We start from the raw sequence: 11,823 nt of genomic DNA, 5'->3' as shown, positions 1-11,823 counted from the left end.
AGACAGCAATGCTGTTTCTGCGCAGCGATCCCAAATATAACATCAACTTTGACATAGAAACTTTACTTGGCACAAAAACATGATAAGGAGAGGTTGCTACAGTAGTAAACAACTTCCAAGACTCAACAAAACAAAAAATTGCTGTAGGTAAAAACATGGGTTGTCTCCCATAAGCGCTTTTCTTTAACGCCTTTCAGCTAGGCGCAGAAAGTGCAAATCAAGTAACATCGAGAGTAGAAGCATCAACATCATAGCTTGTTCTAATAATAGAATCAAAAGGCAACTTCATTCTCTTTCTAGGGAAGTGTTCCATACCTTTCTTGAGAGGAAATTGATATTTAATATTACCTTCCCTCATATCAATAATAGCACCAACAGTTCGAAGAAAAGGTCTTCCCAATACAATAGGACAAGATGCATTGCATTCGATATCCAAGACAACAAAATCAACGGGGACAAGGTTATTGTTAACCGTAATATGCACATTATCAATCCTCCCCAAAGGTTTCTTTTTAACATTATCGGTAAGATTAACATCCAAATAACAATTCTTCAATGGTGGCAAGTCAAGCATATCATAAATCTTTTTAGGCATAACGAAATACTTGCACCAAGATCACATAAAGCATTACATTCAAAGTCATTGAATTTCATTTTAATGATGGGCTCCCAACCATCTTCTAACTTTCTAGGAATAGAAGTTTCAAGTTTTAGTTTCTCTTCTCTAGCTTTTATGAGAGCATTTGTAATATGCTTTGTAAAGGCTAAATTTATAGCACTAGCATTGGGACTTTTAGCAAGTTTTTGTAAGAACTTTATAACTTCAGAGATGTGGCAATCATCAAAATCTAAATCATTATGAGCTACAGCAATGGGATCATTGTTCCCAAGGTTGGAAAAAAATTCAGCAGTTTTATCACAAGCAGTTTCAGCTAGTTTTAGCAGTTTCGAGCGGTTTTGTTCGCTTTGCACTAGGAGTAGAAACATTGCCAACACCAATTATTTTACCATTGATAGTAGGAGGTGCAGCAACATGTGAAGAATTAGCATTACTAGTGGTGGTAATAGTCCAAACTTTAGCTACATTATTCTCTTTAGCTAGTTTTTCATTTTCTTCTCTATCCCACCTAGCACGCAATTCGGCCATTAATCTTATATTCTCATTAATTCTAACTTGGATGGCATTTGCTGTAGTAGTAATCTTATTATCAATATCATTATTAGGCATAACTTTCAATTTTAAAAGATTAACATCGGAGGCAAGTCTATCAACTCTAGAAGCGATAGTATCAATTTTATCAAGCTTTTCCTCAACAGATTTGTTAAAAGCAGTTTGTGTACTAATAAATTCTTTAAGCATGGCTTCAAGACCAGAGGGTACATTCCTATTATTGTTGTAAGAATTCCCATAAGAATTACCATAACCATTACCATTAGCAGAAGGATATGGCCTATAGTTATTACCAGAGTTGTTCCTATAAGCATTGTTATTGAAATTATTATTTTTAATGAAATTCACATCAACATTTTCTTCTTGAGCAACCAATGAAGCTAAAGGAACATCATTTGGATCTACATTAGATCTACCATTCACAAGCATGGACATAATCACATCAATCTTATCACTCAAGGAAGAGGTTTCTTCAACAGAATTTACCTTCTTACCTTGTGGAGCTCTTTCCGTGTGCCACTCAGAGTAATTTATCATCATATCATCAAGAAGTTTTGTAGCCGCCCCCAATGTGATGGACATAAAGGTACCTCCAGCAGCTGAATCCAATAAATTCCGCGAAGAAAAATTTAGTCCTGCATAGAAGGTTTTGATGATCATCCAAGTAGTCAGTCCATGGGTTGGGCAATTCTTTACCAAAGTTTTCATTCTCTCCCATGCTTGAGCAACATGTTCAGTATCTAATTGTTTAAAATTCATGATGCTACTTCTCAAAGATATAATTTTAGCGGGAGGATAATATCTACCAATAAAAGCATCCTTGCATTTAGTCCATGAATCAATACTATTCTTAGGCAAAGATAGCAACCAATCTTTAGCTCTTCCTCTTAATGAGAAAGGAAACACTTTCAATTTAATAATATCACCATCTACATCTTTATACTTTTGTATTTCACAAAGTTCAACAAAATTATTGAGATGGGCAGCAGCATCATCGGAACTAGCACCAGAAAATTGATCTCTCATAACCAAATTCGAGTAAAGCGAGGTTTAATTTCAAAGAATTCTGCTGTAGTAGCAGGTGGAGCAATAGGTGTGCATAGGAAATCATTATTATTTGCATTTGTGAAGTCACACAACTTAGTATTTTCAGGGGTATTCATTTTAGCAACAGTAAATAAAACAAACTAGATAAAGTAAATGCAAGTAACTAATTTTTTTGTGTTTTTGAGCAAGACAGTAAATAAAGTAAAACTAGCAACTAATTTTTTTGTGTTTTGTTTAGGTGCAGCAAACAAAGTAGTAAATAAAATAAAGCAAGACAAAAACAAAGTAAAGAGATTGAGAAGTGGAGACTCCCCTTGCAGCGTGTCTTGATCTCCCCGGCAACGGCGCCAGAAAAAGTGCTTGATGCGCGTAGATGTACACGTCCGTTGGGAACCCCAAGAGGAAGGTATGATGCGCACGAGTGGCAAGTTTTCCCTCGGTATGAAACCAAGGTTTAATCGAACCGGTAGGAGCCAAGAAGCACGTTGAAGGTTGATGGTCGCGAAATGTGATGCGGCGCAACACCGGGGATTCCTGCGCCAACGCGGAACCCGCACAACACAACCCAAGTACTTTGCCCCAACGAAACAGTGAGGTTGTCAATCTCACCGGCTTGCTGTAACAAAGGATTAAACGTATCGAGTGGAAGATGTTTGCAACGAAAATAGTAAAACACAGTTGCAGTAAATTGTATGCTATGTAAAGAATAGGACCGGGGTCCACAGTTCACTAGAGGTGTCTCTCCCATAAGATAAAAGCATGTTGGGTGAACAAATTACGGTCGGGCAATTGACAAATAGAGAAAGGCATAACAATGCATGTACATGATATGATAAATATAGTGAGATTTAATTGGGCATTACGACAAAGTACATAGACCGCCATCCAACTGCATCTATGCCTAAAAAGTCCACCTTCGGAGTTATCATCCGAACCCCCTCCGAGTATTAAGTTGCAAAGCAACGGACAATTGCATTAAGTATGGTGCGTAATGTAATCAACAACTACATCCTTAGACATAGAATCAATGTTTTATCCCTAGTGGCAACAGCACATCCACAACCTTAGAACTTTCTGTCACTCGTCCCGGATTCAATGGAGGCATGAACCCACTATCGAGCATAAATACTCCCTCTTGGAGTTAAGAGTAAAAACTTGGCCAGAGCCTCTACTAGTAACGGAGAGCATGCAAGATCATAAACAACACATGAACAATAGATTGATAATCACCATAATCATAGTACTCTCTATCCATCGGATCCCGACAAACACAACATATAGTATTACATATAGATGATCTTGATCATGTTAGGCAGCTCACAAGATCCAACAATGAAGCACAACAAGGAGAAGACGACCATCTAGCTACTGCTATGGACCCATGGTCCAGGGGTGGACTACTCACTCATCACTCCGGAGGCGACCATGGCGGTGTAGAGTCCTCCGGGAGATGAATCCCCTCTCCGGCAGGGTGCCGGAGGCGATCTCCGAATCCCCCGAGATGGGATTCGCGGCGGCGGCGTCTCGGTAAGGTTTTCCGTATCGTGGCTCTCGGTGCCGGGGGTTTCGCGACGGAGGCTTTAAGTAGGCGGAGGGTCAACGCGGGGGGCCACACGAGGGGCCCGGGGGTAGGTCAGCGCGGCCGGGGCTTGGGCCGCGCCGGCCACCCCTCCGGCCGCCTCGTGGCCCCACTTCGTTAGCTCTTCGGTCTTCCGGAAGCTTCGTGCAAAAATAGGACCCCGGGCGAAAGTTTCGTCCAATTCCGAGAATATTTCTTTACTAGGATTTCGAAACCAAAAACAGCGAGAAAACAGCAATCGGCTCTTCGGCATCTTGTTAATAGGTTAGTTCCAGAAAATGCATAAATATGACATATAATGTGCATAAAACATGTAGGTATCATCAATAAAGTAGCATGGAACATAAGAAATTATCGATACGTTGGAGACGTATCAACCAGCACCTCTTTCAGTTGGGAAACATGAGTACTATGTAAGCTTCATTGATGATTTTAGTAAATTTACTTGGATCTATTTGCTCAAAAAGCGCTCCGATGTTTATCAAGCCTTTCTTAATTTCCAACAATATGTTGAGCGAAAGTTTGACGGAAAAATTGTCACTATGCAAACTGACTGGGGGGTGAGTATGAAAAGTTAAACTCTTTCTTTCAAAAGGCTGGCATTACACATCATGTTTCATGTCCTCATGCTCACCAACAAAATGGCTCTGCTGAACGCAAACATCGTCATATAGTTGAAGTTGGTCTTGCCTTGCTAGCAAATGCATCGATCCCTCTTAAATATTGGGATGAAGCTTTTCTTACTGCCACTTTTCTCATTAACTTGCTCCCTAGCAAAGTTATTGATCTTCAGTCTCCAGCTGAGCGTCTTCTCAAAATCATGCCTAACTATGATGCACTTCGCATTTTTGGTTGTCATTGTTGGCCCAACCTTCGTCCCTATAACAAACGCAAGCTCGCTTTCCGCTCCCAACGCTGTGTTTTTCTTGGCTATAGTCCCCTGCATAAAGGCGTCAAATGTCTTGATGTTTCTACAGGACGTGTATACATATCTCGTGATGTTGTCTTCGACGAAAATGTCTTTCCCTTTCAAGCCCTCCATCCCAATGCCGGTGCCCTTCTTAAACGAGAAATTCTCCTTTTACCTACACATATTTCTCATGAGAGTGCCTCTATAACTGATAATCATATGACTACTATTGTGCCTGTCACGGTTCCTCTCTACGATACTTTACAGGATCCTCCTGTTGCTGGTGAAAACTTTGCTCAAAATGATGCACCCACGCCGTCGCCATCTCTCTCTGAAGAATCTAGCGCTGTCTCTGCCGACTCCTCTGTCGGCACGGATCCCGAGGAGGATTCTCCTACGTCGCCATCGCAGGGTTCCCGCGTCGCGTCGCCCGCTCCTGAGGACGATTCGGCGGCGTCGGCGCACTCCAGCCCTGCCACGTCGCTGTCCCAGGCGCGTGGCCGTGCCGCCTCGCCTTCCTCGCCCCGCACGCCCGCGTCAGCTGCTCCTGATCAAGCCTCCGCCGTGCAGCAGCCGACTGTTACTGTGCACCCCTGCCTCGCCCTCGTACGCGTCTTCAACAAGGTATTCGACAACCGAAAAAATACACTGATGGTACTGTTCGCTATGGCCTGCTTGCCTCTACAGGCGAACCTCGGAATTTACCTGCAGCTCTCAGTGATCCTCATTGGTGTCATGCAATGCAAGAAGAATATGATGCACTTATGGAGAATAAAACATGGACTCTTGTTCCCTCCAGCCCAACTAAAAATCTCATCGACTGCAAGTGGGTTTATCATATCAAGCGTCGTGCTGATGGCACAATTGATCGTTACAAAGCACGCCTTGTTGCCAAAGGTTTTAAACAACGGTATGGTATTGACTATGAAGACACCTTCAGCCCAGTTGTTAAAATTGCCACTATTCGAATTGTTCTATCTATTGCTGTTTCTCGTGGTTGGAGTCTTCGGCAGCTAGATGTCAAGAACGCGTTTCTTCATGGTGTTCTGGAAGAGGAAGTCTATATGAAGCAACCACCTGGTTTCGAACATCCTGATACTCCACATCATGTTTGCAGACTTGATAAAGCCCTCTATGGCCTCAAGCAGGCCCCTCGAGCATGGTATTCTCGGCTGAGTGCCAAACTACAGGACCTTGGTTTTATTCCCTCCAAGGCTGACACCTCGTTATTCCTCTACAACAAGTCTGGTGTTACTATCTTTGTTCTGATTTATGTGGATGATATTATTGTCACAAGCTCCTCTGATTGTGCTATATCAGCCTTGTTTCAGGATCTCAATGCTCACTTTGCTATTAAAGATTTGGGCCCTCTTCACTTCTTTCTTGGTATTGAAGTCAAACGGACTGCGGATAGTCTTCTTCTCACACAGGCAAAATATGCACATGATCTCCTTGCCAAAGTTGGTATGCTTGATTGCAAGCCGGCGCCTACACCTCTGTCTCCGTCGGAGCCACTATCCTTACATGAAGGTACTCCTCTGGGTCCTGAGGACAGTTCTCAGTATCGAAGTATTGTTGGTGCTCTTCAGTACCTCACTCTTACTCGTCCAGACCTGTCCTTCTCTGTCAACAAGGTCTGTCAATATTTACATGCTCCTACTACTGCTCATTGGACTGCAGTTAAACGCATCCTTCGATATGTCAAAAATACACATCAGCTTGGTATTACCTTCAGAAGATCTTCTTCTACACTTCTCAGTGCCTTTTCAGATGCTGATTGGGCAGGATGCATTGAGGATCGCCGCTCCACTGGAGGTTTTGCTATTTTCATTGGTCCGAATTTGGTCTCCTGGATTGCTAGGAAGCAAGATTCTGTCTCTCGTTATTGCACTGAAGCTGAATACAAAGCACTGGCAAATGCTACTACAGAACTCATATGGGTGGAAGCTCTTCTTCGTGAACTTGGGGTGCGTCTCCGAGAGAAGCCTTGTCTCTGGTGTAATAATCTTGGCGCTACATACCTCTCGGCGAATCCTGTTTTTCATGCCCGCACAAAGCATATTGAGATTGATTATCACTTTGTACGTGAACGTGTTGCCCACAACCGTCTTGCTATCAGATTTATCTCCACCAAGGATCAAATAGCCGATGGGTTCACTAAGGCCTTCCTGTAAAAGGCTTAGATGAGTTTAAGCGTAATCTAAATCTCACCCGCGCTTTAGATTAAGGGAGGATGTTAGCGTATGTAATATGGTACGTGTATATGTACGGAGTAGTACTCCGACTATACACGTACATCTCATATACTGCCACGTAGGGGGCTTTTCCCTACTCTATATAACATGCAACCGATGGCCCGAAAGGGCACGCATCGTTACACCAAAACCAACAGCCCGCTTGCCGGACATCCGCTCCACCATGATTTATCAAGGTACACTACACTAGATGCACTACCTATTCCGATCTAGCTCCATTCCTCAGTTTAGATACCCTTCATAGATAGAAGGCGTATAGTTTTTGGCAGGATTGACCCTTGACAATTTACATAAAAAAATAGAGGAATGTTCACATAAGTTGTACAACACAATATAGCTTATATTTTAGATTTTTTTTCTCCAAAAATATACAACTTATATCTAGAACCGGAGGGTGTAATTCGCAGGCATAAACGAAGAGTAATAGACAGAGTAATACAAATTGTTTCTCCCCGCCTATTGCTTCCCTCTTAAATCTAGCCTTGTATGAAAAAATAGGATCTGATTGTTCGTGCCTACTTAGAGTTATAAAGCATCTATTTTTTCCCTTTTGTTGTGGACCTCGCGGTTTGTTTTTCTTAGCGATCACCGGGGAAGGCAAAATGCCCTCACCTGAATCATTTCCATTTATAAAAAAGATACGGTGAAAAAGAAAACCCGAAGCAAGGTACAACGAGGTAGGGGTGAAGCGGCTGACGCGAGGAGGCGAGCACAATCACAGTTCACAACACACATCAGGATCAAAATCTCATGGGGAGGAGGTACTTGTGCTCATCAGGGAGGTGAGCATGCCGAAGGAAGGGGGGTCCGCTGAACACCACGTCATTGCGATGGCAAAGGCACAACAACCGGAGAATGGATGCCGTCCTGGCCGGAGTGGACGTGGGAATGGGGCGGGCCCCAACATCGGAGACGGGGAGTGCAAGTGGTAGCCGTCCTAACCTTGTACCGAACTGTCCAAGGCAGCAAGTGGTCCGGCTTGTACAAGTCAGCGTCTAGGCTGCCATTGGCCATCACTTCGTAGAATCGTAGACAAGCAGGAGATCATCGTCATTGATGTTAGATATTGTATAGGGTTACATATTTACTCTATACCGTATACCGTACAATATGTGTATCGGATATATCTCCATGTACTATGTCTACCCCTATATAAACATGTACGAGGCCAAGTACGGTTCCCTCAAACAGTTTTGTCATGGTATCAGAGCCACCTCTTCCGTGACCTAGCTGCTCCCACGATCGCGCTGCCGCCGCCGCCACAAAACAAGTCCCGCCGCTGCCGCACGTCTCTGTGCCGCCGCCTACAAGCCCTACACCCACGATCCAAAACACAAGCCAAAAATCGCTGCCGCCGCTCCTTAGCTGCCGCCGCCCAAAACCCTACCAACCAAAACAAATCTAAGCCTAAAACAAATTGCCGCTGCCGCCTTCAAGCTCTACAGATACAACGCCGCCGCCGTTCGTGTTTGTGCCGCCGCCGCCTCAAGACCCCTCAGGTTGCTGATCATGGCCTCGTCGTCATCCTTCTCTACAACTACCCTAGCTGCTGCGCTTGGTGCCCCTCCAACCCAGCTGCTCACGCTGGAAAACGCCTTGGTCGTTCCCGCGCTCCGTGGTGCTCTCATGCTTGAGCTGGTCGAAGGCACTGAAAAGGCTCCCGAAAAACTGCTCGAGATTGAAGATAGCAATGGAAAAGCATCCACCATCCTAAACCCCAATTACACCACCTGGATTGCTCGTGATCAACAAGTTCTTCGCTGGCTCGTGAACGCTCTTTCTCCGGATGTCTTGGCCCATGTTATTGGCCTCGAATCTTATGATGAAGTCTGGGCGGCTATCAACACACACGTCTCCGCCTCGTCCAAGTCTCGTGTGCAACACCTGCGGGCAGCGCTCATTGAGACCAAGAAAGGTGACATGTCGGCTGACAAATACTTCGCCAAGATGAAGACAATTGCCCAATGCTGGAAAACCACTTGATGATGATGAACTCGTGTGGTATGTCCTGAAAAATCTTGGCGACAAGTACAAGTATCTGGTCACTGCAGTCCGTGCCAATCCAAACACAACCCTGTCTGATTTATTCAGTCAAGTGCAGTCCTTTGATCGCATGAACAAAACCGATGAAGATACTAGTTTCACCTCCTCTGCTCATCTTGCTCGCCGGGGTGGTGGAACTCCCTCACGTGGTGATACGTCTCAAACGTATCTATAATTTCTTATGTTCCATGCTTGTTTTATGACAATACCTACATGTTTTATACACATTATATGTCGTATTTATGCATTTTCCGGCACTAACCTATTAACGAGATGCCGAAGAGCCAGTTGCTGTTTTCTGCTGTTTTTTGTTTCAGAAATCCTAGTAAGGAAATATTCTCGGAATTGGACGAAATCATCGCTCAGGGTCCTATTTTTGCACGAAGCTTCCAGAAGACCGAGGGGGAAAGGAATTGGGCCACGAGGCGCCGACACACTAGGGCGGCGTGGCCCAAGCCCTGGCCGCGCCGGCCTAGCGTGTGGGGCCCTCGTGTGGCCCCCCGCGTTGCCCTTCCGCCTACTTAAAGTCTTCGTCGCGAAACCCTCTGTACCGAGAGCCACGATACGGAAAACCTTCCAGAGACGCCGCCGCCGCCAATCCCATCTCGGGGATTCAGGAGATCGCCTCCGGCACCCTGCCGGAGAGGGGAATCATCTCCCGGAGGACTCTTCATCGCCATGATCGCCTCCGGAGTGATGAGTGAGTAGTTCACCCCTGGACTATGGGTCCATAGCAGTAGCTAGATGGTCGTCTTCTCCTTATGTGCTTCATTGTTGGATCTTGTGAGCTGCCTAACATGATCAAGATCATCTATCTGTAATACTATATGTTGTGTTAATTTGTCGGGATCCGATGGATAGAGAATACTATGATTATGGTGATTATCAATCTATTACCTATGTGTTGTTTATGATCTTGCATGCTCTCCGTTATTAGTAGAGGCTCTGGCCAAGTTTTTGCTCTTAACTCCAAGAGGGAGTATTTATGCTCGATAGTGGGTTGATGCCTCCATTAAATGCAGGACGAGTGACGAAAGTTCTAAGGTTGTGGATGTGTTGTTGTCACTAGGGATAAAACATTGATGCTATGTCTAAGGATGTAGTTGTTGATTACATTACGCACCATACTTAATGCAATTGTCCGTTGTTTGCAACTTAATACTTGGAAGGGGTTCGGATGATAACTCTGAATGTGGACTTTTTAGGCATAGATGCATGCTTGGATAGCGGTCTATGTACTTTGTCGTAATGCCCAATTAAATCTCACTATATTTATCATATCATGTATGTGCATTGTTATGCCCTCTCTATTTGTCAATTGCCCGACTGTAATTTGTTCACCCAACATGCTTTTATCTTATGGGAGAGACACCTCTAGTGAACTGTGGACCCCGGTCCTATTCTTTACATTGCATACAATCTACTGCAATTGTTCTTTACTGTTTTCTGCAAACAATCATCTTCCACACAATACGGTTAATCCTTTGTTACAGCAAGCCGGTGAGATTGACAACCTCACTGTTTCGTTGGGGCAAAGTACTTTGGTTGTGTTGTGCAGGTTCCACGTTGGCGCCGGAATCCCTGGTGTTGCGCCGCATTACATTTCGCCGCCATCAACCTTCAACGTGCTTCTTGACTCCTACTGGTCCGATTAAACCTTGGTTTCTTACTGAGGGAAACTTGCCATTGTGCGCATCATACCTTCCTCTTGGGGTTCCCAACGGACGTGTACATCTACGCGCATCAAGCAAATTTATGGCGCCGTTGCCGGGGAGATCAAGACACGCTGCAAGGGGAGTCTCCACTTCTCAATCTCTTTACTTTGTTTTTGTCTTGCTTTATTTTATTTACTACTTTGTTTGCTGCACTTAAACAAAACACAAAAAAATTAGTTGCTAGCTTTACTTTATTTACTGTCTTGCTCTCTATATCAAAAACACAAAAAAAAATAGTTACTTGCATTTACTTTATCTAGTTTGCTTTATTTACTACTGCTAAAATGAGTAATCCTGAAGTTGAAGTTCGTTCGTTTAAACAACAAGGTGGAGAAAGTTTTAAAGATGCTTGGTACAGAATTAGTGATGTTCATCATAGGTGCATTAAGAAACACTCCACTATTATCCTACTTAGGAATTTTTATGTTGGTATATCTAGTTGGAATAGGTATGTTCTTGATACTCTTTCGGGGGGTAATTTCCTAGGTACTCCTGCTTTAGAAGCTAGTTGCATCATTGAGAGTCTAGTTGGAATACCACCTGTTAATGAAACTAAAAGTGAAGTCTCTCTTGAGGACGTCATGAGAAAATTGGAAGCAATAGAGAAAAAATTTCCAAGTGTTGAAACTAAATTGAAAATATTACTTGATAATACTGATAAACTTGATAAAACCCTAGGAGGAATTAATGAAAGAATTGCTACTTTAGAAACTTGTGCTATCCATGATAATCAAACCCATAGAATTGGTAAACTTGAAGAAGCTATGGGAAAATTGGGTTCAACTTTTTCTTCTCTTAAATTTAAAGAGAAAGCTTATGTGGGTAAGGAGAAAAAATTAATGTATATCTCTAAGGTGCCTAAACCAAAGAATTATTATAGGCCTAAAATTGATAAAACTCCCAACACCCCTGGTAACAATGTTGATGCTTCATCTCTTGATAATACTTGATTCACACTTTCTGCGCCTAGCTGAAAGGCGTTAAAGAAAGCGCTTATGGGAGACAACCCATGTTTTTACTACAGTACTTTGTTTTATATTTGAGTCTTGGAAGTTGTTTACTACTATAGCAACCTCTCCTTATCATGTTTTTGTGCCAAGTAA

This window comes from Lolium rigidum, chromosome 5, assembly GCF_022539505.1.
Source record: "Lolium rigidum isolate FL_2022 chromosome 5, APGP_CSIRO_Lrig_0.1, whole genome shotgun sequence".
In the NCBI taxonomy this organism is placed as follows: Eukaryota; Viridiplantae; Streptophyta; class Magnoliopsida; order Poales; family Poaceae; genus Lolium; species Lolium rigidum.
Note: the sequence above shows the minus strand (reverse complement) of the source record.